Raw genomic sequence first — 24,274 nt, 5'->3', positions numbered from 1 at the left:
CAAACGGAAAAGCACCCCCCCTTTAGTTGGCCATCTCAGAGTAAAAAGGAGGGTGTACCAGGCGTTGCATGACCCATTATGTGAAAACGGGAGTGGAATAAGTGGGGTGCCCCCTCTCTTCTGGTGCCCAGGCAACATCCCACACACCCAGCAATTCGAGGTATTGGTCATGTTATGTGTGTGGTGAAGGATCTGAATGAAGCTGTTATTTAAGTACGTTTGGCGATGGCGCTCTTCATGGAAAGGCAGTGTAAAATGAAAATGTTCAGACGGAGCCGGGGTAGTCGGCAGCAAATGTTCACGTACAGGCACCACAAGTTCGACTACCCAGGCTATAACAGCTATCACCACAATAGTCAGAACAAAGAGAAAGGCACCCAATATTTTCTTATCACGAGATGCCGTTGATGCCATAATTCAAGAATGTTAGTGCAAAGTCTCAAATAGCACAAATTGTTCACACAGTCTCAGATACACGCACGTGTATACCTAAAAAGAAAAATACGGTGCTGAACTCCGAGGTAGCCGTTGTTTTCTTCTCCGGGCCAAGACTGGTGTCGCTACTCTGGCAGAACTGACCCCCCCCCTTGGAATTCCCGGTTTCCGTTTCACAAACCTGGAGCGGTAACCAACCAGTCATTAAAAAAAGGAGCAAAAAAAAAAATCTTCTTATCGTGGACGCAAGTCGTAGCGCTCTCTTCCGGTGGCAGATTGGTCCGGGAAGGCTCCCTCCACTTCGGCCGACGTCACAGCTGGGCTCTTCTCTTTCTCCAAGATCTCCTTATAATCAGTCAACACAGCAGGAGTCACCAGATCCGGAGAGACACGGCGACAATGTGTCGAATGCACCCACCGCTTCCTGTTTGTCACTCGTACTGCGGTACGGGTCGCAAGGAGGACCTGCTCGGGGCCCTTCCACCTGGGCTCCAGACTGCTTGCTCTCTCAAACGAGCGGACCATTACATGGTCACCAGGACGAAGATCATGGCCCTCTCCAGTAGAGTTGTCAGGGAGCGCTTCTCGAACCTGTTGATGAATAGAGAGCAAATCATTTGTTAATCGTGCCAAATAATCATTCATCATAACACAAGGCACATCATGTATTAATCGCGGCTTGGGCACCCCCCAGATATTCATAGGGCGGCCAAACACCACCTCATAGGGCGTAAGGCCAGTTCGTGAGTGGGGTACTGATCTAAGAGATAGTAGCGCTAGCGGCAAAGCATCTGGCCACTTCAACGATGTAGACGCCACAATTTTGGCCAGCTTAAGCTTCAACGTGGCATTGTACCGCTCGACAAAACCTGCTGACTGAGGGTGGAATACAGCGTGGAACTTCTGCTGAATCCCTAACCCCTTCAGTACATATTCCACAATCTTTCCAACAAAATGGGGCCCATTATCGCTCCACAAGAATTTGCAAACTCCAAAGCGAGGAAAGAATTCCTTAAGCAACACCTTAGCTGTTGTCAAAGCCGTATTGTCTTTCGTGGGGTAGGCCTCAACCCATTTGCTAAAAGCACATACCACCACTAGGACGTATTTCAGGTTATTGCAGCGCTCGAGTTGGATGTAATCCATTTGAAGCACCTCAAACGGTGCAGAAGGTGGAACGAACCCTCCTTTCGGAGTATGGGTCCCCTTTCCAGGATTGTGTTGCAAACATACCAGGCAGGTCTGCACTACTCTCTTTGCAGTATTAGCAATCTCGGGATGTTCCCAAACTCGTGTTAAAAGCCGAGTGATTGCAAGAGCTCCGACATGAGCCAGTCCATGTGTCATCTGGACCATCGCCTGTAAGTAAGCCGCAGGCAATTTCCACTTCTCCATGTCTTTGCTTCTCCAACAACCCTCGTCATCTAGTACCCCATCTGCTGCCCAAGCCGCAAGTTCAGATTCTGTGGCTGATTTTTGAATATCCCGTATTTCTGCTCTAGCATCACTCCATCGCTCAGCCTGTGATTGTACCACGTACATGGGGGAGCTAGTTCGGGACATAGCCGTTTGCCTTGCTATGCTGTCTGCAAAGGCATTTCCTTGACCCACTTTATCCGTAATCTTTTTATGGGCACTGCACTTCACTATTGCTACTTTCTTAGGGCAAAGCAACGCATTTAGGAGATCACGCACTAGCTCTCCGTGCATAATGTGCTCTCCGTGTGATGTCAGAAACCCGCGTTCCCTCCAAAGCAGCCCGAAGTCATGGGCCACTCCAAAGGCATACCGGCTGTCCGTGTATATGTTCACACATAATCTGGCACTCAATTCGCAGGCTCTTGTTAAAGCTATCAGCTCTGCTGCCTGAGCCGATTTTTGTGGTATCCTAGCTGTTTCTACCACTGTCTTAAGCGTCGTGATCGCATATGCTGCGGAAGTCGTACCATCTGGCAGCCTTAAACACGATCCATCAACCCACAGTTCCCCATCCACATCTGGAAGTGGCACATCCTGTAAGTCGACACGACCCTTTGTCTGTTCCTCAGTCAGGAAAACACAGTCATGATGTTTTTCTTCCTGACCCTCCTCGGCCGGATAAGGCAATAAAGTGGCAGGGTTCAAAGTAGCGCATCTTTTCAATGTAATATATGGCGCTAAGAGTGTCAGCTCATATCCTGTTAGCCGTGCACTCGTAAGGTATTGAGTCTTTGTTTGGTTTAACAGGGCATCTACTGCGTGAGGGACTAACACCAACAATTTGTGTGATAACACTATGCCCTCACTCTGTCGTATAGCTACTGCTGTTGCTGCTACCGCTCGAAAACACCCAGGCAACCCTCGTGCTACAGGATCCAAAATGGCAGAGAAGTATGCACATGGTCTCTGCTTATCCCCATGCAATTGCACTAACACTGACAACGCGCACCCATCATTCTCGTGCACGTACAATGTGAAAAGTTTCGTGTAGTCTGGTGTACCTAACACGGGTGCGGAGCAAAGGGCCTGCCTCAACTGCTCAAAAGCTTTCTGACATTCATCTGTCCACTCAAGAGGCATCGGTGTAGCTTTGGACAGTAACGCTAGCAAAGGTTTTATGATATGTGAAAAACCCATGATCCATTGCCTACAAAAGGACGTTAACCCTATGAAGGCACGCACATCTCTCTGCGTGCGGGGGACTGGTGTGTCTAAAATTGCTTGAATTCGATCAGATGTTAATGCACGCCCCTCCTTAGACAACAGATGACCGAGGTAGGTCACCTGGGGTCTACAATATTGGAGCTTCTTCTTGGAAACCTTGTGATTGTGCTGTGCCAAAAAGGAAAGCAACGCAAGCGTACTCTGTTCACATTGCGCATAGGAGTCAGCGGCAAGCAAAAGGTCATCCACGTACTGGATGAGCGCAACGCCAGACTGCAATTTAAAGGAATCTAGTTGCCGTTTCAAAGCCTGGCTGTAGATGCTAGGGCTTTCAGTATATCCTTGGGGATTACAACAAAATCCATACGATTTATTATTGAGTGTAAAACCAAACAGATATCTGCTATCAGGGTGAACAGGGATGGAAAAGAACGCATTCTTTAAGTCAATAACGCTAAAGGTGGTGGCCGTCGGTGGAACCAAGGTAAGCAAAGTCGTGATATCAGACACCACCGGGTATTGGGGGATGACAATTTTGTTGATCTCACGCAAATCAATAATAAATCGATAGATCTTGCCATCTGTGTCTCTCTTAAGAATCGGTAGAATAGGGCTGTTACAAACATTATAAGGGACCTCTTCCACAACCCCTGCAGAAATCAAATCCTGAACAATATGTGTCAATGCAATTTCACCTTCTCTCGAGATCTTATACTGTGGCACTCGTGGTAAAGGGGCCCCCTCCTTAACAGTAATGTGTATTGGTGGAATACGCATCTCTCCCACATCCGTATCTGAGGTCGCCCACAACGTGTGCGGTAGAGAGGCCAAAGCAGGGATGTCTAAAATGGCATAAAATCTGTCAGGGTCAGGATAATTGTCATTCAGAATAACCCGCACTCCCTCTGGGGCGCAACGGATTGTCGCTTGAAAATATTTCAGCAAATCAATGCCCAGGATATTGTCTGGGGTATGGGGTGATAACAAAAATTGGCCAAAACTAAAGTATTTGTCAATGCATAGTGCAAGGGGCTTGGACAATGGGCTGGGGGAGGGTGTGCCATCAAACCCTACACACGTAATCATTTCGCCAGACAGGGGAGCCCTCGGAACCAAGTTTTTCGACAGAGCGCTACGAGTAGCTCCTGTGTCGACTAGAAATTGATCAGTAGAACCCAAAATACCCGCTGTTACATATGGACCTTGCTGATCTACCGCCACTTCAACTGATTCCTTACCCCATCCTACGCAATCCTATGCATGCACATAATCCTGGTGTTCCACATTCTCTCCTTCCGAAATCTGGTATTGATTCCGTCTATCAAACGTATTTTGTTCGTCCTGGCCACGGCCCCTCTCCTCAACCTGTCTACGATCACCTCCGCCACCTCTTGCTCCAGTATAACCTCCTCTTGACCTTCCACTTCCTCGACCACGCTGATTACGCTGTTCACGAAGTACCGGACAATCTTCGGCCCAATGCCCAAACTCCTTACAACATGCACACTGATCCTCCGCAATGTCCGTACGACCATACGATGCGTTTCCTCCACCTCGTCTACCTCTATCATTCCCTCTACCCTGTGCTCCCCGAACCTGCGCCACCATCACCTTCATTTTTAATTCCTTCGCCTTTTTCTCTACACTTTCTTTAGCCTCCACTTCCTGCCGCTCATAATACTGAGCCATAGTTAACAAGGACGCAGGGGTCGCCGTGGCCCAGGAACTTTCACTCGACTTCAATCGCTTTGCAATCTCTGGTAGGAGATTAGCTACATACTTATCTACAAACAAATGCCGGCCTGTATCGTCAGTTAAAGATTGACCACTGTAATCATGAAATGCTTCCTCGAAGCGTGTAAAGAAATCTGAGACCGTTTCATCGGGTTTCTGCTTGCACGACGTTAGCACGGTCCAATCAATCTTTTTGGAGGGAACAAGCGTTTTTAATTTAGTCAAGATAGCTGCCGGCAGATCTAGTATTAGCTGACAAGGCTTACAGGCTGGTTCTCTATCTAAATCTGCAGCATTTATTTCTTTCCATGTCCCCCCCAATATCGTTTCGTCATTATTTTTACGAATTTGCCGCCACATATCAGGTGGTAATATCAGCCCAAAAAACAAATCTATGTCTACGAGAGTCATCACACAAGACGATATAGCCCCCTCCACCCCCTCATAAAATGCCGCTGGATTCTTCCGAAGATCAGGTAAAGAATTTTTCAATGCCATGACATCTGCTCTATTCCATGGCGTGTAAACCCAATTATACACAGAATACCCTTTCGCATCCTTCGATAATTTATCCTCATCCGTACCTTCCCCTTTTGGCGGAACATACAAAGGCGCGGCTTCACGCATAGGCATAACATGCAACGCAGAACTCTTATCTGAACCACGGAGAGAACACTCTTTGGCCTGCCCATTATTCTCCAATTCGGACTCCTTTTGCTTCCTTTTCCGTTCCTCCCTCAATCGGGTTGTCTCATCCCGCAGCTTGATCAATTGCGCAAACAGGTCATCAACATCTGAAAGATCAAAATCACCTTTAAGCAAATTTTCACGATACACTGACAACGCTTTGGGCTCAAACATCTCAGAAAGGTCACGATATGCACCTACAACTTCATCCGCCAGACTAGACAAAAAATACATCAATTCAAGATCCGACCACCCTTTCTTTTCTGTTAACAATTGCTCCTGAGTAACACTACGCTTATTCACTTTACGAGCCCAACTGCGTAGATGAGCGGACCTCTCCGTACTGAACCTGAGAGCGGATATACCCTTCTTGTCCGACTTATCCCGTCCATCGTCCTCTGAATCCGTAGCCGGAGCCGTCGGCGAAACATACGGAGGCGGTGACCGTTCTAACAAAGAAAAATCATCAATTTCATTATTAAGGACAGGATAAAGTGGTCGGCGAATAGGAAATTGACCAGTCGTTCGCAATTTACGTTCCCGTTCCTCCCTTTCTTTCTTCTCCTGAGCCTCCTTTTCCTCAAGCTGTAAAGCCTTATCCCGAGCAGCCTTGCGCTGCTCTTTGTCCGCCAAGGCAACCTCACGCTTCATTCGCTCACGCGCCGCTTTCTCCCACATTCGCACACAGTCAAACATATTTTGTCTAGACCTACGTTGAAACAAACATTGCTCTACAAATTGTATTTTACTTAAATCAAACGACCCGTGTAGAGGCCATTGCAATTCAGGATCGGCCTTGGTGTACTTATGCCATAATTTACTGTACATAATAGGGGGAAGGCCAAATTTTATGTACATTTCCCTATTTGGTGTTCCCTCTGGGGGAGCCGGCTGTGATTCCGCTAACCTAATTGAGGTACCTTCTCCAAGACAACACATTCCTCGGAGTGTGCTGAAAACAGGCATGTTCAAAAAGTATCACGAAAACGTGACACCGGACAATATGGCACTTACAGTTCTTCGCACGGTTGTGCCGCTCAAAGGAAAAAAAACAAAGTTAGAGAAACATCTCTACATGCCTGCCTATGTGAAGTGCACTACACATATAGGTTCAAAGATCACAAATTCACAATGTTAGCTAACTCAAATCAAAAGACGTAGATCGTAGGACTTCGGCAAGCGTCCGAGGACTACCTTACCGATCACAAAGCACAGACTTTCAGTAAGCGTCCGAAGACTACCTTACCGAACACAAATCATAGGACCTCAGTAAGCGTCCGAAGACTACCTCACCGATCACAAAGCTTACCCAAATTCCCAAGTGTCCAGATTCCAACTGCCAAGGTCTTGTAAGCCAAATCAGCCAAACGGCACTTTCTGAGCGATGCAGACACTTCGAAAACTCAGTCGGAGACCGGCGCCACCTGGAAGGTCAGATCGGAAGGGAAGGAAAAGACACCGTGGCAGCCAAGACTCGGGTCACTCGTGGCAGCGCACGCCCATGGTGGGTTTCCAAGCCTTCGTCACAACCTCTCCTTCGGGCATCCGAGTCGCCGATGAGCCCCTTCGTGGTCGCCAATTGAAGTAATTCGGGGTTCCCAAGGCCTACACGCTCCGGAGATAACCCACTTACACTCAAGAACTGTTGGCACGGAAACTGAAAAAGGCAAAGAACAAGTTTATTAAGACCCCATGGGGTGGTGGTACACTCAAACAGCACCCTTCGGTAATGCAAGAGGTATCACACCGAACATCGGTGTGACCCCGTTTATATACAGTTTTGGGGCAATAAAAGATAGGCGGCACAAGTTAAGACACATTTTAGGGACATATATGGTCATGTTTTGGAATACTGCCAGCTCATTGGAGGGGCACAACTCCGCTGGTCAGTTTGGTGCACATTCCTGAAGGTTTACGGGTCAGTGGGAGCTGCGCATGTGTGGTTTGACCAGTACTAAAAATAGCCTGTTGCTGGGCAGACAGGAGTGGTCAGTGGAACGGACAACGGACTAAAGGGCACGTCGGCCACGAGGCCGCTCATGATCTAAGATGGCCGCCGCAACATTCAAAATGGCGTTATTGTATGTAGCCAAGTTAAGGAGGACAACATGTAGGTTCAGCTAATCGCTAATGCGGCCGGGCCAATTACGACACTGTGGCTGTGTGGGCGGGACCGGAAGTTCGCCCAAGGCTTGCTGGGAGCTGTAGTTCCCCCCCAACTGCGGCCGTGGGGCTGGAAACTACGGCGGCAGGGGGAACGAGCAGCGTCAGGGCCCCAGCAGCAGGTAAAGGAAAATGCGCGTGCCTGCTCCCCTCCTCAGCCCGATGTCCGAAGAAATGTCCCCCGCTCCTCTGTGGGAGCTTCCTCAATTTGAGCGCCTCCGGGCGCGCTGTTCCTGTGGCTGTGTGGGCGGGACCGGAAGTTCGCCCAAGGCTTGCTGGGAGCTGTAGTTCCCCCCAACTGCGGCCGTGGGGCTGGAAACTACGGCGGCAGGGGGAACAAGCAGCGTCAGGGCCCCAGCAGCAGGTAAGGGAAAATGCGCGTGCCTGCTCCCCTCCTCAGCCCGATGTCCGAAGAAATGTCCCCCGCTCCTCTGTGGGAGCTTCCTCAATTTGAGCGCCTCCGGGCGCGCTGTTCCTGTGGCTGTGTGGGCGGGACCGGAAGTTCGCCCAAGGCTTGCTGGGAGCTGTAGTTCCCCCCCAACTGCGGCCGTGGGGCTGGAAACTACGGCGGCAGGGACAACGAGCAGCGTCAGGGCCCCAGCAGCAGGTAAGGGAAAATGCGCGTGCCTGCTCCCCTCCTCAGCCCGATGTCCGAAGAAATGTCCCCCCTGTATCTGTGTGGAATCCCTGAGCAGAAGCCCCTCTGCGGTTTCCAATTCCAGTATGACGGTAGGCGCCCTCATAAGCCTGACTGCAGTAGCTAATGCCTTTCCAGGCCTCTCACCCTCCCCATATCTTCGTGCTACCCAATACTTGTGCCTGAACTTCGCCTCGCGCGCAGCTTCATCTGAATATTCAGTTATCAAATCTCTTATCTCAGGAAGCGTGTCACCGTCCAGGTGTATACGGAGGGCCTCCTCCGCACGCCCCAGCCGGGCCTCCAAAGCCTTCAGTCGTGCAAGAATAGCCTTAAGGACTCCAGAGCCCTTCGCAATACAGAATCCCCTCAGTGTAACTTTAAATGCATCCCATATGGTCTCAACATCCCTCACAGAGTCCTTATTCCGTTTAAAAAAATCCAAACATTCCTCCCGAAGCTCCTCCCGAAACTCCTCATCCAAAAGCATCGCAGGCTGCATACGCCACGCTGTAACCGGGGGGCCTAATTCCGCCCCTCGCAGGGCAATATGAACCGGGGCATGATCCGAATATGTCCTGGGGAGGTGTCGCGCACATGTCAGCGAGGCATAGAGATGAACGGTTAGGAAGAAATAGTCAAGCCGAGCCCAGGATTTCGCCTGTGCAGTAAAGTGTGTACCCTCCCCCTTCGGCCCGCAGTGTGCGCGCCACGCGTCTACAAGGTGATTTTCTTCCACAATGGCGCGTAGAACCGCCTGCCCATTCGTGTAGTGATGTGAAGCCTGGTGTGAGCGGTCCAGGGTCGGGTTAATGGCCACATTAAAATCCCCCCCCCCATATTATGTGCTGCGACCCAGTCTCCACTATTGCAGCCCATAGTGTTTCAAAGTATTGCGGGTCATCCACGTTAGGCCCATAACAGCAGGCTAAGGTGACAGTCATGCGTCCCAACCTGCCCCATACCAAACAATATCTCCCCTGCGCATCCGTCTTCGAGTCAGCCATGTAAAAGGGGGTAGATCTTTTCACCAGTATCGCCGTGCCCCGGGCATATGAGGAATATGATGAGAACGCAGCGCATGAAGCCCATCTGCTACCAAAAGCATGAGTTCTGTGAGGTGCAAAGTGTGTTTCTTGTAAAAAGGCTATATGTATGTTATGGCGGTCCAGGTAGCCCAAAATGTGCCTCCTCTTTCGATGATCCCCCAACCCCCGCACATTCCATGTGAGTACATTCAGACAGGTGTCCCCCATTCAGAAAGCCTACGACATATCCGAAAAATCAATGTGAAACGACATGCCATGCTTCCACCAGTATGCACGTCGTGCGTCAGCCGGCCCGACCACTCTTTGCGACCAATAGTCCCCCCCTCCATAGTGTCTCCAATGTACCACCACACCCCAAAACAGGTAGGCGGTCGAAGAAATAGTTGTGCACATGCCAAACAACAATCCCCAACCATTGAGCCAGAACAAACCCAGATGCCCAACCCAGTAAGTCGTAGAGAGCTTCGTCCAGTAATCAGCTCATCTGACATGCCCCAAACCTTAGTGGGCCACCCGACCAAGAACCCCTCCCATCCCCTGGACAGCAGCACAAAACAAATAACAGCCGTAAACGTAGCAAGCAACCAGGGTTGCAGGCCCAACCCGTTTAACGCAATGGCTGTACTCCAGTCCATCACAGTTGCAGCATCCGTAGATCGGAACCAGCGTTGCCCTCCCCCCACCCACTGAAGCACCCCCAACTCGCCAGCACTCGATGCCCGCCCCCCTCCCCTAGCAATCCCGCAACAGTAAAACATCAAAAGTGCAATTTGCAAAGTCTGTGGGGGTACACCCGTTCGGGGTTCTTAGAGGTGCACCGTCTTCCACCCCCATTCCTCTGCCCTCCGTTCACATCCACTCTTACCGTCTCTGTCCAGGCGGGGGAGAGAGCATGGGGGTGGGGGCCTGGCATGCAATGATACCTGCAGGTCCACCCAACCCGCGCCCCCCCAAGGGGGGGCCAGTTACAAGTGTTCAAATTCGAAGCATTAGTCGACATAGAGCAGTGAAGCGCGTAGTATCACAAATATCGTTCACTCCAACCCAGAGTCGTGTCCGCCGTCCACATTTGCAGCTCTCCGATCTCGTTTAGGCAAAGTTTTAAGGTAGTCCTCGACCTGCTGTGGATTTATGAAGAAGTGTTGCGTGCCCTGGTGGGTCACCCGCAGCTTGGCGGGGTACAGCAGCGCATAGTCGATATTCAGACCTCTCAATTTCCTCTTCACAGCCAGAAATTTCCGTCGTTGCTCTTGGACCACCGGGGTAAAATCAGGGTAGATGGAAAAAGACGCCACCTCATAGGCAAGGTTTTGATTTGCCCTGGCCGCTCTCAACGCCGCATCTCGGTCCCGGTAGTTGAGCAGGCGTGCAATGATGGGCCGCGGCTGGGCACCGGGCTGGGGTTGGGGCCCAAGGGAACGATGGGCCCGTTCCACAATGAACTGCTTCGAGAGGGCCTCCTCGCCTACCGTGGCCATGAGAAGTTTTTCGACATACAGTTCCATTCGCCCCGTGTTGTCCGTGATCCTTACGTTGTTCCGCCTGCTCCTCGCCTCTAACTCCTCATTTTTGGCGGCTATCACCCTGAGTACATTATCCATGCGAGAAAGCCGTGTAGCCTGCGCCGTTGTGGCATCCTCTGTTTCGGAGAGCCGGCGTTCCGCCTCCGTTAAGCGCTCTTCATGTATGTCCATTTTTTGGACGATGCAGTCCATTCTGGCGGATAGCCTGTCCACCTTATCCACCACCGTGGCAAAGCCCTGTCGCATCTCTTGCAGCATCATGGCGATCTCCGGAACCATGGGGGCCACCTCCGCTGTTGGGCTTCTCGGTTGAGCGACATCCCCTGTCTGCCTGGTCGCTTTCTTTTGCGCCGCGGGCTCAAATTGTAGCTTGGGCTGCCGGTTGTCCGGTTTCCCCATGCCGGTAGAACAGCGACGAGAGCGGTGATTGTGGGCACAGAATTCGCACCGTGGATCCGGGCAGCACAGGAGGGCTCTGCGGCACCAGTAGGCAGTTGTACTCGGGACATCGCCAACAAGCCGGGCCCCACCGTAGGCCAAAAATCGCCTTAGGGTATCAATCCAGTCGATTGCTCCGCGTGGCTCGTCAGTGGTCCCTCAATAACCGCCAAAGAGTAGCGATGCGCTCAGGTCCGGCGCGCTTGGTAGCTTACAGCCTACACACCAGGTGGCAACCCGGGGCGTCGCGTGAATTCCAACGCCGCCGTCAGTGAGGTCCCAATCTGAGGCCGCCTCCGCTTCGGCTGCAACTCAGCAACAATAGGTCGTAGGGCTCCCAAACTCGGACAGGGTGGGCAGCAGCAGCATATCTTCCCCCCCCCCGGCACGTTTCAGGCGGGTGGGCGCAGATTCAAAAGGATTAAAGCAGGATCGGAATGCCAGGCAGCCGGAGCCTCACTAAAGTGCGACCATTCAGCTCGTGCGCCCTCTAGCACCCCCCATAATACAAGTTTAGTTCCTTATGACATACATATTTCGGGGAGGAAATCTGGGCCCCTAGAAGTTTCCTGCAAAATCTATTTTCCTCTCTTTGGATCCCGCTGCACTTTATGAAACCCCAGACTTCAGCGCCATATGTGGCTGTGGAGGTGCACTGCGATTTATAGATCTTCATTAAAGTTAAAACTACCTCTGCCTGATTTAGTTGAGGAAGACTCAAAATAGAGTTAGTTGTTTTAAAAACTTACTTTTGCTATGGGCAGCTCCAGTGTCAGAAAATACTAAGCCCAAATAGGGAAAAGTTTGAGTGCGTAGTAGGCGTTCATGGCCTGTGGTTATTGAATTAGTACAATGTTTTTTTGGGCCACAAGTCATTATGAAAGATTTATTAAAATTGGTGCAGAGCTCTAAATCTACCATGAAGGCTACAAAACCCCCAACTGCTCTTTCTAACATGCGGTCTATGGTAGCGGTAGAACAGGAGCCTGGTGTAGTGGTTCCTTTCCCCCAAGTCACAGTATCTGGTTACCACTCACCTCACTCCGGCAACACAGTGATTACAGCTGCACCTCTCGGGGGGGGTGGCCCAGCCCGGCCTCCTCCGGATGCAGACGGGCCCGGGCATGCCGGCACCAGTCCCGCGCAGGACTGATGGCAGGAGAACCTGTTTGCCGTTCACCTCACGGCAAAGATGAAAGGAGAAGTGGTGAAGAGTAAAGCCGTTCCTCTCACGGCTGAAGCTGCAGCTGGTAAGCGCGTTCCCGGCTGCGGGAGGGCTGCACGCTTTTTGTTGGGCCTACTCGCGCTGCTCTGACGCAATCAGCAGGCATCAACCAGCGCCCGCTGCGAGATGTAGTGCTGTGGTGGGCCGTTCACCTTACGGCGCCGCCCGATGGCAGGAGAATATGTTTCCCATTCCCCTCTCGGCAAAGATGAAAGGAGAAGAGGTGAAGGGTAAAGCCGTTCCCCTCACAGCTGAAGCTGCAGCTGGTAAGCGCTTTGTAGGTATTTTCTTGTCTAACTATCCAAGCCTGCCTCTGCTAGGTTGTGTATTCCTTGTCTGGAATTTGAGTGACAGGGGGATTCCAGGAGACAGGGTGAGTCAGAAGAGGGCAGAATAGAGAGATCTGCATGCAGATGGGAGGGAGGATTTGCACCTGGGACTTGAATAGGGCTGTGCTTTCCCTCCACAATGCTGGCTCCACCTCCTGCAGTGTGTTGTCTGATGTCCCTGGCCTGCACTGTGAAAGGAAAGGAGTCTTGTCAACAAAGAGCTCCAGGAATGATCAGACCTGGTTTGGACTAGGCAAAGGCCTCTCTGCCTTGAGAGAAAAAAGGGAAAATGAGTATAAAATAGGGGACTCAAACCCCAGAACTTTAGATCGCTTTTGGGAAACAAGAAGAAACCTTTGCTGAGAAGAGGAACCACAGTAATTGAGGAAGAGACGATCCCTAAGCATAGTGCTGTCTGGGGGAATGGACTGCAGTGGTTGCCTGACTGCCAAAGAAAGGAGTAAGGACTTTGTGCTACTTTCATTCAACTTGTGAAGGATCTCCAAGGGCTTGAGATAGAACGTGCCTCCTGCTGAAGTCTCAGGCACAACAGACTTCACCAACCAGCTCCCCAAGAGTTCTTTTGAAGTGTCTGCTGTTGTGTTGGGCCTTCTGAAGGACTGTGCGTCGCAAGGAGCTGGAAGAGAAATTCATAAAGGAGAAGCATGTCGCCGCCGCCGCATCGCTCTAGGAGGGTGTCGCCAAAGCGACTCGCATCGCCAGAGAAGAGGATCGACATCGCATCAGATGCCGTCACATCACCAGAGAAGCGTGTCGCAGGGCCTGTCGCATTTCAGAAGCGGGCGTGCACACATCGTGTTGCATCAAGAAGAAGACACCATCTTTTTTTCATTGCACTGGATCTTCATCGCTTTACGGCGTTGCTGGTCGCATCACCTCCCCACGCCAAGAAGAACCGACGCATCCCCTACACATCAGTAAGGACCCAACACATCACTTTTCCTGCATGTAAGGAACCGACGCATCACCTTCCCTGCAACACTTTAGTTGTATAGCATTACACACACAGGTACATTGAACTCAAAGTGTCTCATTTTACATCTGAAGAGAACTAAGCTATTTCTACCCTTTTTAAAGTACAGTATTGTGGATTTTTGTTGTTTGTGGTCTTGTGTTAAGTCTATATAAAAATATTTATTTTTATACGACAACTTGTGTGGTTTCCATCTGTAGTGTTGTCACTAGGTTACTGTATGTTTAACACCATCGCTGCTGATGGTATCCTTCTCCTGAGCTGGGCACTAATGTAAATGGGTGTGGTCATGACGAGCTCAGCTCGTCATGAGCACATGAGAGGTATACCTCATGACGAGCTGAGCTCGTCATGAGCATCAAAGGGGTTAACCACAAATGCTTTACACACTGCCTCTGAGATAAGCCTGCCTGCTCGTGCCAAGCTACCAAGGGGGTGAGCAGGGGTTATTTTAGTACCCTCTTACCGTGACTAGATGCAAGGGTCCCTATTTGGTCAAATGTACCTACCTCTGCAAACAAGAGACCCCCAAATCAAACAATCACTTAGTGTGTTGATTATATTGTTGCCCTTTTCTTTTTAAAACCGAATAATAGACGAATTATGACATCTATAATATGGTTACGGTGTAATAAAGCATCTTCTCTTCGTGGCTATCTAAACAGTAACAGGCTTTGGTGCACTGGCATCAATATAGGCAATTGCGATTCCTTAATTACGGTAATTAAGGAATCGCAATAGCCAATACATATAGGCACTGCTAAAAAATTGCGATTCCTACACATTCCTTAATTGTGACTTGCAAATTGCGAGTTGCTATTAAGGAACAGCTTCTTATTCATTCCTAAGTGCCTAGAGGCCCATAGGATTTAAAGGGAATTGCATTCGCAATTTGCGAGTACCCGATAGGTATTAGCAAATTGCACATGCAATTTCAAGGGTGCAAGTATGCCAAAAGGATACCCTGATGCATCCCTGAAAGTGCAATTAAAAAAAATGTTGCACACCCACATGCCCCAAGGGCATGTATGTGTGCAACATAGAACTTTGAAAAATGATTTGCAGAATCTGCCACTTTGTGACCGTAAAAAGCAATGATGCATGTGCCCCTTTGTTCCTCAAATATGATGAATTAATACATGCTAATAATAATAATAATAATAAGCATTTATTAAGCGCCTGGCTGCATAAAACTGTGTGTCCCCGCGCTGACTGCAAATGCAAACCATCTAGAGGAAGAGATCAGGCGAACGGGGACTAGTTTTTGGGAAATAAATGAGTTTTGAGTCTGGCTCTCAACCTTGTTTCAGATGGCTCCATACGTAGCTGAATTGGCAAGGCATTCCAAAACTTAGTGGCCAAATAGCGGAAGGATTTTCCTCCCATCTTAGCTTTGATGATGCGAGGGATTTTAAACAGCATCGTGCCCGCTGATCTAAGATTTTTGATCGGCCTGTGGATGGTCAAGAGGCCTCTTAGATAGCTAGGGCCTTTATTTTGGGCAATGCGATGTGTGTAGCAGAGAGTTTTGAATATTATTCTTTCTTTGACAGGGAGCCAGTGAAGCTTGGCAAGCGCATTTTTTGTCGATGCTCTACGAGGGAGACTGAGCACCAGTCGCGCTGCAGAATTTTGTATGCATTGTAACTGGTGCAGGCTCTTTTGATTGAGACCCAGTAAAAGAACATTACCATAGTCCAGATGGGGGGATATTAGGGCATGGACTATGGTTTTTCTTGCTTCAATTGGCAGCAGGTCAAGTACTTTGCGCAGCACTTTAAGGGTGCTGTAGCATTTACCTGTCACTTTGTTTACCTGGGCTCTACCTGAGAGATCTGGGTCAAGCATGACTCCGAGGTTCTTCACCTTCTCTGCAGGCACAGGAAGTTCTCCCAATTCGCTAGGCCACCAGGCGTGTGACCAGACGGAGGGATTCTTCCCTACAATCAGTACCTCCGTTTTATCTCCGTTCAAACGGAGGCAGTTGGCGTTCATCCATGTTGCTATCCTTAGCATACAGTTTGAGAAATTGGAGGCTAGGTCTCTACTGTCTGGCGTTATTTTGAACACCAACTGGGTGTCGTCAGCATAGCTGACAATGTCCACCCCAAATTCCTCTACAATGTGTGCCAGGGGTTCCATATAGATGTTAAATAAGGTAGGGCTCAGACTTGAGCCCTGTGGAACCCCATGGCTAACATTGCGAGGAGATGACTTGAAGGGTGGGCAGTGAAGTTGGAAAGTTCTGTCAGAGAGGTATGATTGGAACCAATTGAGGGCAGAGTCTTTAACTCTCATGTCTGAGAGCCGACACAGCAGCGTGGTGTGCAGCACGGTATCAAATGCTGCACTTAAGTCCACTAGGACCAACGCTGCTGTCTCTCCCTCATCCACCAGTTTCCGAATCTGTTCGGTGGAGAACAGAACGGCTGCTTCCGTTGAATGGCCTGCTCTAAACCCTGATTGGGAGGGGTGGAGGAGAGATTCTTTCTCCAAAAACTCCATGAGTTGGAGATTGGCCACCTTTTCTATGATCTTAGCACAGAAAGGGAGAAGTAAGATTGGTCGCAGATTTTGAAGCTGGGTAATTGGGATGTTCGTTTTCTTTTTTAGTGGTATTACCTGGGCAGATTTCCAGTTTCTCAGGACAATGCCATCACGGAATGAGGTTGTGATCATGTTGCTTATATGATCCAGTAGTACGCTTTCCATGACCGCTTTGTACTGTTCCGGAGGGCAGGCGTCCATAGGGGAGCCTGAACCAATGGTGTTTATAATATTCATCAGTTCCTGTTTGTTGGGGGTCCTGAAATTGGTAAACTGGGGTTTATGGGGGCAGACGTCTAGAGTCTCTGCCTTATTGTTATCTGACCTGGTGCTGCTGGTAAATGTGGCATGAATATTTTCTACCTTTTTCACGAAGAAATCGGCTATTTGTTCACATATCTCTGTGGAGTAGGTGTCTTTAGTATCCAGGCGAGATAGTATGGTGATTTCTCTATAGATACCGAATAGTTCTTTGGTAGGGTTTTTAGCTTCCATAATTCTGCATTTGTAATAAAGACTCTTCTCTGATCGTACCAATTTTTGGTATTTTTTCAGCTCAGTTCTATACTTTTCTTTAAGTTCTGGGGTGTAGTCTTTCCTCCACATTCGTTCAATGAATTTGCATTGTGCTTTAGCCATTTTCAATTTTTCAGAGAACCAGGGGGCATTTTTAGTCTGTCGAGCTGGGGGCTTGGTCGTCCAGGGAGCAATTTTGTCTAACGCTTTTGTTAGCCATGATTCAAAGTTGTCCCATACCTCCTGTAGGGAAGCGCCTGCAGCCAGGGGGTGTTCGGTAAGTTCCTGCAGCAACAATTCAGGGGTGCATTTTTTAAAGTTACGGCGTTTGTAAGGGGGGTTTTTCGCATGTGACTTGGTGATAACGTTTTTAGCTATTCTAAATGGCACCATACTATGGTCAGACCATATCAGTGGAACTGGTGGGGAAGTTTCAATGCCCTTACAGTTCGTGAATGTGGGATCTAGTAAATGCCCCTGTTGATGCGTGGGCAGAATGGATAGGAGCTTCAGATCGATAGCATTGAAAGCATTCAAAAGGAGTTGTGCTTCCTTGGAGTGGCTATCCTCTAGATGGATATTAAGGTCGCCCAGTATGATGATATTTTTATGTCTAACGGCTAATTGAGTGGCCAGTTCAATAAGTTGGTTACAGAAGGATGTTGCAGCTCCAGGAGGTCTATATATTAGTAAACCCGTAATGGTATTGGTGGTGTCTAGTTTAATAGTGAATCTTCCGCATTCAGTATCCGTGATTTTTTGTTCAATTAAAGTGCACTCAAAGTCATTTTTAAAAATCATTGCCAGTCCTCCCCCCCGTTGTTTCTGGCGGTCGATTCTTAGAAGGCAGTAGTTACTCGGTATAGCCTCTAAGATCTCTGGGGAGGAGGCTTCCTCTAACCATGTTTCAGTTAGAAACACGATATCGTGATCTCCATTTGTCAGCAGGTCGTGAATTTCAGTTTTATGCTTAGGCATAAATCTACAGTTCAGTAGTATCATATTTAGGTGCTGAATGTTGTTTGAGGTAGAGTTAATATTGGGAAGTAGTTGGTGGCATATATTGCATTGTGCGGGTAAAGATAACGGGTCTATAGCATGCAAACAATGGGATGATGAAGGCTTACCGAGATTCAGCAGGTATGCTTTAGTGTAATGATATCGCGGACTCTGATTATTCAGAGGTAGCATAGGTGATTGGGAGGCAGATCTGTGGAGTCCTGCCCCGAGCCCCGTCCGGGCGCAGATGGGCAGGACTCTGGCTTAACTCCGGCGCGCGATCGGCGCGCCCGCAATGCGCGTCCGCTGCACGGAGCCATGCACGTATGTATTTATGACGTCGTCCGCGCGACGATTCTCAGCGAGCCCTCACTAATATGGCCGCTTTAGTATTCACCTAGTCCCTGCAGATGACGGCCCTGTAAACGGCCACACCCACCGAGAGAGTCCGAGCAAGTAGGCTGCTCTGGCTGGGGAAACGGAGCGATTTTCTAAGTGTCGAGGCCCCTTCCTCCAAAAAGAAAGTATGGGCGTAGCTATGTGACAGTAGTTGGTAATTTTAAAAGTTAGCACAAGGCAAGATCGCGTCTAGCCCTTAGCGCGAAGGGGGGGAAAGGACACACAGGGAAAATTCAACAGGTCACAGTTTTAAAAATAGAGCGAGTTAAAATTGATATAACCTCCCGGCTCAAGCCTCAGGAGGGAAAGCAGCAGTCTACCGGCTTGAGGTCTGGCCTGTATTTATGACGTCGTCCGCGCGACGATTCTCAGCGAGCCCTCACTAATATGGCCGCTTTAGTATTCACCTAGTCCCTGCAGATGACGGCCCTGTAAACGGCCACACCCACCGAGAGAGTCCGAGCAAGTAGGCTGCTCTGGCTGGGGAAACGGAGCGATTTTCTAAGTGTCGAGCCCCCTTCCTCCAAAAAGAAAGTATGGGCGTAGCTATGTGACAGTAGTTGGTAATTTTAAAAGTTAGCACAAGGCAAGATCGCGTCTAGCCCTTAGCGCGAAGGGGGGGGAAAGGACACACAGGGAAAATTCAACAGGTCACAGTTTTAAAAATAGAGCGAGTTAAAATTGATATAACCTCCCGGCTCAAGCCTCAGGAGGGAAAGCAGCTACTTGGCGCTAATAGAAAGTTTAAGATTACTTTCATATTAATGTGTTTGTATGCTGGGTTTTTATTCTTCCACTCTATCCTCTTCGTGTTCTCTATGCCTATATACATATATACCGTGAACAAAGCCCTGTGAGGCTGAAACGCGTTGGTGGGGTGAAGCTCTGATTAAAAGGCTTCAAACAGAAATTTGGTGTGCCGCTCCTTTTGTGACATAAATATATATATATATATATATATATATATATATATATATATATATATATATATATATATATATATATATATATATATATATATATATATATATATATATATATATATATATATATATATATATATATATATATATATATTTATTTTTTAATTTTTTTTTTTTTTCACCATCCTGACATTGTCTTGAAAACAGGCACCGACACCGTGATACTTGTTATGTTATGTTATGTTATGTTATGTTATTTATTCTTTTGTATAGCGCAACGGTTACTCAAAAAGAGTGTCCCGGCGCTTTAGGTAAGGAGAACAGATTTCAGAATAACACAAAACAGCTAAAAGAGGTTAAAAAATAAACAGAAAAAAAGCGGAACTACTGGCAGACCTATTGGGAAAACAGACAGGTTTTGAGACCTCTTCTAAAATCAAGGAGAGTAGACGCCCCCCGCAAAGGGAGCGGTAATGAATTCCACATCTGTGGGGCCAACAGACTGAAAGAGCGGCCCCTGAGGCGAGCCCTCTTTACACGCGGAACAGCCGCCAAAAGTCGAGATTCTGACCTCAACGAGCGAGTCAGATGGTAAAAGGTCAGTCTCTTTTGGAGATGTTTAGCTCCCACAGCATGGAGCGCTTTGTAGGCCAAGGTCAGAGCCTTAAAGGCGATCCGTTTGCGGATGGGTAGCCAGTGTAACGTCACCAACAACCCAGAGGCGCTGGTGCGTCTACTTAGGCCAAAGATGGCCCTGGCCGCCGCGTTCTGTGCAACTTGAAGCCTTTGCAGCAGATACTCTGGCAGGCCCAGGTAAAGAATGTTGGCATAATCCAACCTGGAGCCTATCAGAGCCTGCACCGTCAGCCTCCTGTGCTCCTCGGACAAGAGAGGCAGAAACCTCCGCAGCATTTTTAACAGGCCGAAGCAGGTGCCGGTTACCCCCAAGATCTGGGCTTTCATCATCAGCCCCTTGTCCATCTTAACCCCCAAGTTTTTAGCCATGGGAGAAGAGCCGGACGGAGGGAACATGTCGATGGGCCACCCGGCCTGCCAGCTAGGCTCCGTGTCGCACCCGAAGAAGAGTACCTCCGATTTGTCGGAATTGCACTTGAGGCTGTTCAGTTGGAACCATGCGAACACAGCCCCAAGGCAATTCTGGATACTCTCCCCGTCAAAGTCAGCCCCTCTCTCGCAAGAGAAGAGGAGCTGGGTGTCGTCAGCATACGACACGATCCGGGCACCAAATTACTCCGCCACCGCCGCCAAAGGGGTCATAAAGATGTTAAAAAGGGTCGGGCTCAATATAGAGCCCTGAGGGACCCCGACTCCCAAAGGCGGCATTACAGCGGTGTCAGATGATGTCCAGATCGTTTGCCGGCGGCCGGCCAAAAAGGAAGAAAACCATTTGAGCACCGTCCCCCGCAGACCAATCTCAAAGAGTCTTGCGAGCAGGCCCTCATGGGGGACGGTGTCGAAAGCCGCCGACAAGTCCAACAACACCAGCATGACTTTGCCCCCGGTATCCAACACCCCTTTAATGGTTTCAGAAACCTCAAGGAGCGCGGTCTCGGTGCTGCGATTTGAACGGAAGCCCGACTGGGAGTCATGTAAGATCTCATGGGACTCCAGAAAATTGGAGAGCACCGACTGAACGTGCTTCTCCAGAATTTTTACAAGAGCCGGCAGCAACGAAATTGGCCTGTAATTGGCTGGGGCTTTCGGGTCAAGTCCCGGCTTTTTAAGCAACGGGATGACCATTGCCTGCTTCCACACTGGCGGCACCTCTCCCAGACTCAACGAGAGGTTGAGAAGAGGGTGCGCCAGCGGATTAACCACCTCCGCCAGTTTACCCAGGAGCTTAGCAGGGCAGGGGTCAAGCGGAGACCCAGATTTTAAATTGCCCATAAGCGCTAGGGAAGCGGAGGCTGGCAGAGATGGAAACTCAGCCAATAATGCGCCCTGCATAACTGGGCGAGGCGTGCCCGCCTCGGGCATCGGCAATGTAACCGGTCCACTCGATAGAAAGGAGTCCTGGATGAGTTTGATCTTGCCTGTAAAAAAACACGCAAGATCCGCCGCCCAAGATTCTACGGGCCCCTCTTCCGAAGCGGTAGTCCGAGGTGAGATGAATTCTCGAACAATGGTAAAGATCTCCTTACTGGAGTTCGAAGCTGCTTCGATTCTCCCCGCAAGATAGGCTTTCTTTTCGAGGCGGATGTCTCAGTGGTAAGCTTTAACCACAGCCTTGTAGGCAGACCTGTCCTTGCTGTCATAATGTGCCCGCCAGGCCCTTTCGGCTACCTTGCACTGCTGCCGCGTAGCCCACAGAGCAGGGGTAAACCAAGGGGCCGAGACCCGCTTAGATGTCGGGCGGGGGGGCAGGACTGGGGCCAGGTCATTCAGCCTCTCCGTCAGCCATTCTTGCAGGGACTCCAAGTCTCTCTCTAGCTCGCCAGACAGAGGGCAAGGGTGAGTCGCAGCAGCCTGAGCCAGCATCTCAGGGGTCACTACTTTGTGGCACAGATGGCTTTAATTTCCATATGCAACCAATATGGCTGAGATACCCGCCACCCCCTCTCAACACAATCCCCAAAGGAGGGAAACCGGAAACAGTTCTTGAAGTTTTTGGAAGTGGGAGGGAGTGACCCTCCCGGCCGTATTTATTAAAACAAAAAATTATAAACATTTAAACATTAATGTACAATTTCATACCACATTGCGATGTTTGGCTAACCTTAACAGATTCTCTAATACAGAGGTTCTCCTAGCCGAACTATCATCCTACAAAACATTTACTTGAAATATTGAAATTGTACATCCTAACGTTTAAGGGCCAACGGCAAGGTCGTAACCGGTGTCAAGATCCCTAACCAGACATACCCCCCCCACTTGGAGGGGCGACAGCACTGAGGCGTACTCAAGTGCAACTACTACCAATTTCCCTTGACTTGACGGGGGCACTTATCAACTCGACGCCAGTTAAAGGTCGTTCGAAGACTCGTGTGAGGTATCTAGAAGGTATCGTAGACCTCCCCCCAACCCCACACAACTTACCGCATCTGCCGTCGCAGATGTCACTGGCCCCGGGAAATTCCCCAGGAGGGGGCTGTAACCCCTCCTACACAGGAAGGGGCCTTGACCGCCTTTCCTCTTCTTTCGGCGACCCATCCTTAGAAGGGACCGCCTCCCCATTGAGGGGCCAAAGGCCACCTCCCCCGAGCGCTCCCATCCGTGTTGGGTGACGCCCACTCATAGGGATCTTCCAATTAGTGCTCACCGATCATGACCTTACCGCCCGACCAAAATAAATACGACAAATGCTAACTAAACGAAACTACATTGGCCACTATGACCGAAAAAACCTGTTTATAAATGGACCTTACATCCGAAGTTCTTTAATCGCAAACTTGTAAAATTAGACCAATCTTTATTACACATTTCAACATCAACACAACACTACAATAACCTGTAAACGAAATAGAATAATTGATCAAATTTATTAAAAACCACTGGCTGTCCTCAGGGGCTGGTGGGTGGGTCAAAATTGGCTCTTCGTTCCGTCTCGAGCTCACGTGCAGCGAGGAGGTGCAGCTTCAGAGCACAGGAACAAGAGGATGTCTTCTGGTCTTGCGTCCCTTTTTATCCATCTTCAGGGCGGGCGTAAACCCGCCCCTGCCTGCCCCGAGGGCGTGGCCCGCCGCGTCAGTGTCTAGGCCAGCCCACTCTAGGGCGGGAAAAAGCGCGCCCCGGCTACGCCGCTTCGGGCATACCAGCCGAGACGCGCCTCCCGCCCAAAATGGCTTCCCGGGGGGATCGAGGCACTCTGCCATACGTTCGGGGGGACCGAGTGGTCGCCCCTTTCCATATGGCTGAGATACCCGCCACCCCCTCTCAACACAATCCCCAAAGGAGGGAAACCGGAAACAGTTCTTGAAGTTTTTGGAAGTGGGAGGGAGTGACCCTCCCGGCCGTATTTATTAAAACAAAAAATTATAAACATTTAAACATTAATGTACAATTTCATACCACATTGCGATGTTTGGCTAACCTTAACAGATTCTCTAATACAGAGGTTCTCCTAGCCGAACTATCATCCTACAAAACATTTACTTGAAATATTGAAATTGTACATCCTAACGTTTAAGGGCCAACGGCAAGGTCGTAACCGGTGTCAAGATCCCTAACCAGACATACCCCCCCCACTTGGAGGGGCGACAGCACTGAGGCGTACTCAAGTGCAACTACTACCAATTTGCCTTGACTTGACGGGGGCACTTATCAACTCGACGCCAGTTAAAGGTCGTTCGAAGACTCGTGTGAGGTATCTAGAAGGTATCGTAGACCTCCCCCCAACCCCACACAACTTACCGCATCTGCCGTCGCAGATGTCACTGGCCCCGGGAAATTCCCCAGGAGGGGGCTGTAACCCCTCCGACACAGGAAGGGGCCTTGACCGCCTTTCCTCTTCTTTCGGCGACCCATCCTTAGAAGGGACCGCCTCCCCGTTGAGGGGCCAAAGGCCACCTCCCCCGAGCGCTCCCATCCGTGTTGGGTGACGCCCACTCATAGGGATCTTCCAATTAGTGCTCACCGATCATGACCTTACCGCCACAGGCCGGATAGTTGACCGGCTATCCGGACCCCCCACACAACTCCTACCTAAAGGTCATGTTTCAACGATTTTAACCATGCTAAGAAGTCTCCTAAGAGTAACTCATTCCCCACCCAAGACAAATGCACACCATCCACCGAATACATACTGTCATCATTAATACAGCTATGAGAAATAGAATGCAATGCCCTGGAACGGAACAACCTACTCATTTTATTGTTAAGCTTTCTAACCGAATGGTTCAAAGCAGGAATAGAGATAGCCCCCCGCCACACCTTTCGTGGAATCAAATGGGACCATGCAATCGTGCACCCCGGAACTCTCCTCGCCAACCAACTTACGGTGGAAAGCATTGCCTCCAGGAGTAGTCGTCTACCGATGGTGACCAAATCATTACCCCCAACATGCACTATAACTA

The sequence above is a fragment of the Lissotriton vulgaris genome, chromosome 4_1 (assembly GCF_964263255.1).
Source record: "Lissotriton vulgaris chromosome 4_1, aLisVul1.2, whole genome shotgun sequence".
NCBI lineage: Eukaryota > Metazoa > Chordata > Amphibia > Caudata > Salamandridae > Lissotriton > Lissotriton vulgaris.
This window is presented reverse-complemented; position numbering follows the sequence as displayed.